A 10,440-nucleotide genomic window follows, 5' to 3' on the forward strand; every position below is an offset into this window, starting at 1 on the left:
GTACCAGTCCACAGCCAGAGGTTGGGGACCCCTGATTTAGGTCCATCTTCTCCCCACAAGTACTAATAATAACCCATTTGCATAATTATTCATAGATTACAAACACTTCAGTGTGTACAATCTTAGGTATATTTTGCAACTATCTTGGTGGTGATTCAGTTCATGTTGTTCTCATCACATTGTATAGACACACAGAAATACACACACACACACACACACACAGATATGTATGTACATAATGTCGTTCGATGTGTTTCCTAGTTCTGTTCAAGGCACTGTGAATGACTAAGAGCCCTTGAAGAGACTTTAATCTGCCCTGAAGAGCTCACATTCTAGGAGGGTGAAGGAATGTGAGCAGACAACCCTTTTCAGTTTGATAAGTGGTAGGAGTTTGTGGGGGAGGAAATAGTTAACACTTTCTAGGGGCAACAGGAAAGAGACTTTGCTGAGAAGGCCACAGTCCTTCGAACATAGAATGTTCCGCTTAGAAGTATCCTAAAGAGCCAGAATAAAAGGGGCTGTCATATTTGATCTGAATCTCCAAGGAAGAATCAGAGACCCTACCCTCTCCAGCTAGTACTGAAAATCTTCCACTGCCTTAGGAAAGAAAGGCTATGTCTATGCAGATTCTGATCTCAGGTCCTTTCTCTACCATTTGGTCATAGTGACCTTTCTCCTCCAGAATATTTTGACCAGAATATATTTAAAATATTATTGATTCTATTGGTAGCATTTCCAAAAGGTGAGAAAACCAAAACAAAATGTGAGTTTGAAGTATACAGAGACCACTGTAAGCACCCTAGTTTAAAAACCTTTTGAAAACACAAAATATTTAGGACATGTGGAAATAGAGCTCAGACTGTCTAGAGCAGGGATCAGCAAACTACTGCCCACAGGCCAAATTTTACCTGTAGCCTGCTTTTGAAAATAAAGTTTTATTGGAACACAGCCATGTTCATGGCTGACATATTGTCCATGGATGCTTTCCTGCTACATTTACAGAGTTGAGCAGTAGCGACAGAGACCATATGGCCTGCAGAGCCAACGCAATTTACTCTCTGGACCTTGTCACAAAAAGTTTGCCAATCCCTGTTCTAAAGCATGGAAAAAAGATGAGGATATAAAACTCATTATGTTTTAGAGCAGGACTACTCAAAATGTGCTTTGTGCAAAGATGTCAGTTTGTGATTCAACAAACACAGAAATCAAGGATAAATGTTTAGAAACTTCTACAGCAGTTTGACAAAGTAATTTTGATGTCTTTTGAATCTACTAATTATTAAAATATTGGGCTTATATTTTACATTTTATTTGACTAGTTATCATTATTAGTTGTAAAGTCATCCCCTGCAATTTGTTATTATTTTATTAGTGCATCAAGGAACAGATTATATACACACACACACACACACACACACACACACATATATATAAAAGTTCTTTGTGTTAGTTTAAATAGCCCTGTCAGAGAGCACAGGCGGCCAAACCTACCCAACCAAGGGGGCAGAATTCACCAACACAAAAGACTCATGGTATGGTCTTTGCTTGCAAAATATGTGACCTGGACTATTTCAATACTTCTGTCTTTTGGTAGCTTGAGAAGAATTTATCTCTGCACTCCATCATCAGCTGTTCATCATAACATCCATAAACCTCATGGTTGCAATGGATGCACTCTTCTGCAGCCAAGTTGAAAGAAGAAACAAAGAAAAACACATGGATTCTATCCTAACATCAATCATGAATTTGAAGCCATAGAGTTCTTCGGTCTACTGTGTGCGTGTGTGTGACTTGACCTTACAAGAAGAATGGGGAAAATAGGGTCTATGCATTTTAGAGATAATTTTATAATTTTCAATCACTGCCCTTTATCAATGTGTATTTAAATTATGTTGAAATTTGATTTTACAGGTGGTACTAGTAGTAAGGAATCTGCCTCCCAATGCAGGAGGTACAGGAGATATGGGTTCCATCCCTGGTTCAGGAAGCTCCCCTGGAGGAGGGCATGGCAACCCACTCCAGTGTTCTTGCCTGGAGAATCCCATGGACAGAGGAGCCTTGTGGGCTACAGTCCATGGGGTGCAAAGAGCTCGACACAACTGAGCAACGGAGCACACACACACACGTAGCAGTAGATATTAAACTGAAAAAAAATTACTCTTTTCTCTTAGTTTAAAAAGAAAAAAAAATCCTTATAAGATGTAAGATATAAAATGTTGCTTCTGTGAGCCTGAAAATCACTTATCAGACACTCAAAATCCCTTCAAGACACGAATAACCGTAAACTATTGTTTCCTGTTACCACGGATGATTTAAATGGTTTCGTACGTAGCACAGAATAACATCCGGTTGGACAATAACCCCCAAAGTGACAGCTGGCTGCAAGAGGGATTTGTCTTCCAGGACTCTTGATCCCTTTGTAATATGCACACCTCACAGCCTAATCTGCCAGACTCTCTAATATGTGGTTGCCTGGATTCATTTCTGCACACCAAAGCCTTCTATGGGGACGAGGCCCTCACTGGGTACCGCTGGTAAACAAATTAGAGAAACTCCATTATGTTGTATGAAAGGCCTAGCATTTTTCTCTTGCTGATTGTAATTAAGTTCATCTAAAGGTCAGCTGTGAAGGGCCCTCTGCTAGCACGGCTGCTGTAGATGGAGGAGCTTTGTCATATTTAATTCTGCAGCTTTGCTGTGGATGGTTCATAAGAGCTGGAACCCATCCAGCCTCAGAACTAGATTGCTTTGTGTCTGTGAACATTTACAGCACACTATGTTCTTCGGCTCCTATCACCCGCGGCAGAGGAGGAGAATGAAGGGGAGGAGGTGAGCTGTAGCTGCAAACACAGCTGCTTTGGAGGAACCAATTCCCAATTAATCCACTATTACAAATGGCTAGTGCCCCCTCCTCCCACACGATAAAGTCCCTTGTCAGTTTAATATAATTTATATTATTAAAATTGTTTTTGAGTGCCAAGTATAAGTTATCACTTGGCAGCAAGTGCTTTTAATTCAGATGCTTCTGCGGTGCCTCCAATTCAAATGCCCCCTGGGGGTGCCAAAAATCACAGGAAGAAATCCTTCAGGTTTGATCCAGGAGCAGCTCTCTGTATTTCCCGATCAGATGTTTTTCAACAACTCATGCTTGGCTTTTCACAAAATGTCCCCCTAAAAGCTAGTATCTCTCCCCCTGTTGTCATACACTATTAAGAGACCTTACCAACTAGAGAGATGATTCTAGGACCATGTGGGTGGCCTCCTATAAATTTCCTAATTCTGTTTATTTGTACTAAAATATTTAATCCTGCTGTTTCCTCACTGTGATGTGAAGAAGTACTGCTACTCAGTCTGTAATTAGGTGACAATATAATCATCCTAAGTGGGAAACCTCTAGGATGAAAGGGGGAGCTTAGATAATGAGACTGTTTCAGGCAAAATCTATGGTCACTCTGTGGTCCTTTCTAAAGCCAACTGTTTGAGGAGAGGAAGGTATTTAGATATGCCGCCAAAGCCCTACTGAGCCCAGAGTTACTTCGTCTTCATTACTATCTCATCTTTCTTCTTAAACTCTAGTTCCTCCTTAAAAGGATAGAATCAGACTCTAAATATTAATTCTAACCAAGAAAAAGTCAACTATCTAGAGCGTAATATGCACAGTAACTCTTGGAAATTAGTATAAAGCTGTGGAAACTGACCTCACTCAGGAAAGGTTAAGAACATTTTAAAATAAGAGTGTATATCTATATACACGTATCTATATCTATCTATCTATATTTCTTTTTCCCCTGAGAATTAAGGTCATCGGTGCAATGCCAGTGTTCTAGGTAGATTCACAATGGAGTGGTACATGCATCAGTAGATAGAACTGAGTGTTCTCACCCTGCTAGTACATTGCTTCCTATTGTGCAAAACTGCATGTTAGAAAGGAGGCTGAATTTTGGGGTGACTTCCTGGATAAGTAGTACATCAGTTCTAATTCAAATTTTAGTCTTTTATGTTTATAAAGAACACTTTTTTCAAACATGAGTTCCAGGACTTTGAAATCTATAAAGTCTAACTCAAGAAGGGTATATTCTATTTGTCCAAATGGCCTCAGTTATTATTTTTCATGCTGACATCTTACACAACCATGGTACATTTTTCAAAACTATGAAATAAACTTTAGTGCATTACTATAAACTACAGACTTTAGTTAAATTCTCAATTATAATCTTTACTTATTTTTTATGTACCTTGGCTCTCCATTAAGCATTTGTTTCTAGAGATATCTTGAGCCCCTCAAGTTCTTTAAGCATTCCTCAAACCCATGGAGAAGCAGGCAGCAGTAGCAAAATGGTTAATTTCAATATCAAGAGAATCATTTTTTTTCCCCACTGAAGATGGTTGGCACTGAGTATGTATGTGAGTATGGGGTGGGAGTGGTATTTGTTTTCTCCCCTTTAACCAATTTCACAACTGAATGAGCCTCAAGCTTATCTCTTGCCTCAGCAACTCAGACAGACATCCAGCACAGAGCTGTACCCAGCACTTATTGATAATCTACGTACTGAGTGTAATAGTGTAATATTCCCCTGTGTGTTCCTGGGGGAATATCCACACAGAGTCAGGAGGTAGCGGAGCAGAGCATCTATTTCCAGATACAGCCATGCTTGTCTTTGGTCAAATTGTGCTTTTCTTTCCTCCCAGTACTACCCATTTCATCTTCTAAATCACTATCTCGAGGCTTCCTTCACAAAAAGAGTGGAGGTTTTCAAGTGGCTAATGCAGGGTGTTGGAGACCAGAATTTGTGGGCTGGAATCCTAGTTCAGCTGTGCTATTCGGTGCACTGGCACTCTTTGGAAGAGAGTGACAATTGAAAGAACACAGAAGTCAAAGCTCCCCCCAAAGTCTGAGTTTTGATCCAGCTTTGAGTACATCTTCACTGTGTGACTTGGGAAATGGCTTAAATTCTCTGTGCCTCAGTGTCCTCTGTTATACAGCAATGACAGTTCTGGCTGGTATAATGTGAGGCGTAGTCAGACGGCACCAGCTCATGTCTGGAGGTAGTAAAGGCTCCATGTGTACAACTTTCCATCCTCGACCAGGTTTATCATCACAAAAAGAGAAGGAAGACGCTGAACTGACATTCAACGTGGCAATGGACATCATTGACTCCGGTTTTCTTTGACATTGTCTCTTATTGAGAAATTCTGACATGCTAGACTTGTGTGGCTGTCAGTTGCAATTTCTAAACTTAGACTTTTACCAAAAGTTTCCAGTTCTAACTGAGACTGACATAAGAAAAGAATCGCTATCCAACAATGGAAGGTTTTCAATTTGGCTTCCAAGCCCCAAGTGTGGTTTTCTTTATTCCTGAATGCAGGGAATTCCAGGGCTTTTGATCTTCAACTGAACTCTAGTTTTAACCTGCCTGTCATGATCTTGCATGACTTGAGCCAACCTTACATAGCAAACTTGACCTTAATTGCTTTTCAGCATAGATCCCTGTGTCTCTTATCTGCTTGGTTTCTCTTCTGAACCTCCTTACTGTAATAGATAATTTTCTTGTCTTTGGCAAGTTCTATCCTGCTGCCTCTCCGTCTCAATTCTCTTATCCTTCCTGAGGTCTTCTCTGTTTCATAACTCTCTTTGAATGCTCATTGGAGTTACTAAGTGCTGCTTTGTGTTCCAGTTATTTATTGGGTTTCTACCTTGGGTCCCTAAAGGAAATGTAAATATCTCATATGGAAAGATTCAGCCCAAACATCCTTTACTGCCTCATAGTCACACAGGTCATTCAGGGTATCTTTAATCAACACTTTGAAATTAATTGTTCTAGAGTCATTTCTTACACAAAATACAATTTTTGATAACTCTCTATATGCAAAATCATTTCAGTGGATCACCATGTCTTGTGATATTGGGTAGTTAGAAAAGAGAACCTTCATCAATTCCAGGAGGGAATCAAATTTTAAAAGTAACTTTATTGTCTCTAGTGGGAAAAGATAAAGAATATGAAAAACGTTCTGAAACTTCCTGGTTACAAAAAAAAACTAAACTGTTCACACATTGAAATTTAGGTCTCTGTTAGGTATAGAGGCAAAAACTAGAATATATGGGTATTAAAAAATTTGAATAACTTGGTTCTAATAAATTACAACTAAACATATATGTCTTATCAGATCAGATCAGATCAGTCGCTCAGTCGTGTCCGACTCTTTGCGACCCCATGAATTGCAGCACGCCAGGCCTCCCTGTCCATCACCAACTCCCGGAGTTCACTCAGACTCACGTCCATCGAGTCAGTGATGCCATCCAGCCATCTCATCCTCTGTTGTCCCCTTCTCCTCTTGCCCCCAATCCCTCCCAGCATCAGAGTCTTTTCCAATGAGTCAACACTTTGCATGAGGTGGCCAAAGTACTGGAGTTTCAGCTTTAGCATCATTCCTTCCAAAGAATTTTCATTAATCAAAATAATATCCATTTTGACAAAATAAAATAGAAGACTCTTATAATGGAATGGGTCCTGTAATATGTATCTAGTCTTAGCTGCTAAGTCACTTCAGTCGTGTCCGACTCTGTGCGACCCCATAGATGGCAGCCCACCAGGCTCTGCCATCCCTGGGATTCTCCAGGCAAGAACACTGGAGTGGGTTGCCATTTCCTTCTCCAACGCATTAAAGTGAAAATTGAAAGGGAAGTAGCTCAGTTGTGTCTGACTCTTCGAGACCCCATGGACTGAAGCCTACCAGGCTCCTCTGTCCATGGGATTTTCCAGGCAAGAGTACTGGAGTGGGTTGCCATTGCCTTCTCCATCTAGTCTTTAGAGCTAGCTATTTTTTTAAAGAATGATGTCATAAAATTAGAAATAATACTGTAACAAATACTCATGTTTCCAACTCCCTAAATTGGTAGCTGTTTACACCCTGTCATTTAAAAAAAAATATTGTCGTATCTTTAAAAAAAATCTATGGGACAGTTTACTATTCCCTCTCACAGCCAGTTTTATCCTCCATGCTCCTTCTTAGAGTTAACAGTCATCTTAGATTTAAAATGATCATTGTAGGTCTGTATTATACACATAATATGGCATATTTTTTGTATGTGCTTAAAATTTTTCAGTAAGTGCTATAGTGCCCCTACTCATTTATCCATCTAAGCCCGTTTTTACCTCTCAGCATCATAATCTCTCTCTCTCTGTGTGTATGAACTTGGGTCTATGCTATTGACGTACTATGACTAGACCATGCTCTACATATCTGTTCACATTTAATGGGTACTTATGTTACTTCCACATTTGTTTATGACTTTTTGATACTCTAAATGATGCAAGAAGTGATGCACTTATCCAAGAATGGAAATTACTGAGACATGGAACAGGTACATTTTTAATGTTATTAGAGAGTGAAAAATTACTTTCCAAAGTGGTTGTACAATTTACCATCCCCAAAACATGTGAAAATACCAATTTCCATTTCTAGCATTTGACAAATGCTATTGACAAGCGCTATTGACAAAAATTTTATCGATTGAAAACTTGATGACTGAAAACCCATCACTGTTGCTTTAATTTACAATCCTTGTTATTAGGGATGTTGAAAGTCTTCCCATATGTGTGGTTGCTGTTTAGGTTTCTCTTTCTGTGAATTGCCTGTTCATGATTTTATATAGAGAGGGATATCTTTTAAAGTTGATTTTTATTACTGTACATATTATAAATTATATGCAATCCCCATTGTAATCCCAATCTGTGATGCATATCAATTAGGATGTAGGTTAAGGTGTTACAGTAAGGTAGCATTAAAATATAGTGGTTCAAACAAAATAGATAGTTAACTATCTGACTGGTATCACATCTTTGTAATATAACAAAACAAACTATTTCCTTCTTGTTTCTCTGTAGTCCTTAAAACCTCCATCTCATAGTTCAAATGACCCATCTGACTCCAACCATAGTAAAAGCATGTAGCTGGGAGCAAGGGAGAAATTGTAAGGGGACGACTTATCTCTTCCTTTTAAGGACATGACTTTGTCCTTTGCATGCCAGTAAACACAGTAAAATCCTAGTGTTGTAGAAGGGAAGGGATATTGGCTTTGGGCTAACAAACCACAGTGCTGGCATAATCCACCTATCTGGAAATCAAAATTTTCAAATGCACCCTTATTCTCAAAGTGAGGCAATCTCACATCTTCTCTAAGAAAAACAATGCAAAACCCCAGTTAACAACTGCATCTATTTACTAGGGCTTTAATTTTAGGGTTCCTAGGTAATATGTGAGGGTTTCTTTGGTGGCTCAGTGATAAAGACTGATAAAGACTGATAAATGCCTGCCAAGGCAGGAGATGTGGGTTCAATCCCTGGGTCAGGAAGATGCCCTGAAGAAGGAAATAGCAACTCATGCCAGTATTCTCACCTAGAGAATCCCCCGGACAGAGGAACCTGGTGGGCTACAGTCCATGAGATCACAAGAGAGCTGGACATGACTGAGCAACTAAACAATGGATATTAATAATATGTGAACTTCTCCATTAATCTAAAGATGACATCTCTTAACATTGCTTCAGTTTTGGATTTTAATCCTTGAATCCCCAAATGAATCAGAGACAGTTCTCAGGCAGAGAGAGTCTCCATTTGTAGAATTTATTCGTTTCTGACCTCCACTTGCAAATTCATTAAGTATAAATTGAATTTATTTTTCTCATCGAAGTTTCCTTAAATTGCCAAGGATAGGACAGTTAACAGCCACGTTCTGAGTTTTTCTGTACAGTTTAAATAATGTTGAAGCTTCCAAGGGCTGATGTTTTCTAAACCATTGCAGGAATGAAATTTGCATGTTCTTGCCAGCATAGCATAGATTACTGTGATGGTCTTTTGAGATGGCAACTTAGCTGGACTACAATTCCCAGTAATCAATCAAATACAGATACAGGTATTGCTGGGGAGATCTTTTGTAGATATGACTGAAGTTCATAATCATTTGACTTTAAATCTGAGTTGGTCTGGTTCTATCAGTTGAAAAGACTTAAGAGCAGAACTGAGGCTTCCTTGAAGAAGAAATTCCTCCTATGGACTGTAGTTTTAGCCCCTGCCTAACAGCCTGTCCTTGATGGGTTGCTCTATGGATTGCAGATGTGACCAGCAAGCCCTCACAATCACATAAGCCATGAAGACAGTTACATAGATGATGATGAAGATAGAAAGATAGATGCTATAGATAATATATTGATAGATGATAGAAAAAATGGAGATAATTGATTGATGGATAGATGGATGACAGATATTGATACCTAGAGAGATCCTCCTGTATCTATTTCTCTGGTTAAAGGGTGGACTCTGACTACTATAAAGTTACTATAGCTTGAAGTCTGTGCCCTATTCACCTTTTGCCTCAGAATTAACCCAATGCCCTTCTAGTTTTGTGTGGCAGGATTCCAGTGCTATTAACCAAATTCTGTATTAGTTAAGTATAAATTAAGTATCTACAACAGAGAAAACCTAAAATTGAAAGATTTCAATGAAACAGAAGATAACATACAGAATTTTGAGTAGAGCATCCAGGGCTGGCATAGCTGTTCAACGCTGACATTCTTTAGTTATGAAGCCATATGTTTCAAAAGGTAGCTCTTTATTCTTGTACCATATCAGAGTTAAATATTCAATTTTTTTTTACTGTTTGTACGTTTGTTTTTAAAAATTCTAACATATATTTCATATCTTTAACACATTTTCTAAATTGACCAGTGTTCTTTCTCCAAGAATAATGCCTCAGAATGTTTTAACTTCTCTCGTTCTAACTATCCTCTTCCCATCTTCCATGCATTATTGTTAAAATTTACATTCTGGTTTGCTTTACAATAAAATAATTCATGTAATTATCATCATAATGTGTGATTAATTGGTAAATAGATTTCCAACATAGTTTATCAGTTTACTTTATATATATTTATATTTTATTTATTAAATTTGAAATTTTTTTTTATTTCAGTCTCTCTTTAGTGTATCATCTTAATTTTTCTAGGCTTGACAATGTCTTTATACAGCCCTCAACCTCGAGTATTAACTTGGACAGGTATAGAAAGTTATCCCTTCAACCCTTTGGAGCTATAGCATCCTTATCTTCTAATAGATATTATTGGTGATGAGAAATTTGTTGTTATTCTGATCATTATTCTTTCATAAAAATGAAATTTTAACTCTAGGTCAGCAACCTAGAGGGATGGTACCCATTTAGTCACAGCATACTTAAAAGATACTAGGTTTAATTCCTATTTACACAAAGGGAGGCTTCCTTGATAGCTCAGGTGGTAAAGAACTGAAGTGAAGTGAAAGTTGCTCAGTTATGTCCAATTTCTTGTGACCCCATAGACTCTAAAGTCCATGGAATTCTCCAGGCCAGAATACTGGAGTGGGTAGCCTTTCCCTTCTCCAGGGGATCTTCCCAACCCAGGGATCTAAC

Source organism: Bison bison, unplaced genomic scaffold (assembly GCF_000754665.1).
Source record: "Bison bison bison isolate TAMUID 2011002044 unplaced genomic scaffold, Bison_UMD1.0 scf7180017864145, whole genome shotgun sequence".
Classification (NCBI taxonomy): domain Eukaryota; kingdom Metazoa; phylum Chordata; class Mammalia; order Artiodactyla; family Bovidae; genus Bison; species Bison bison.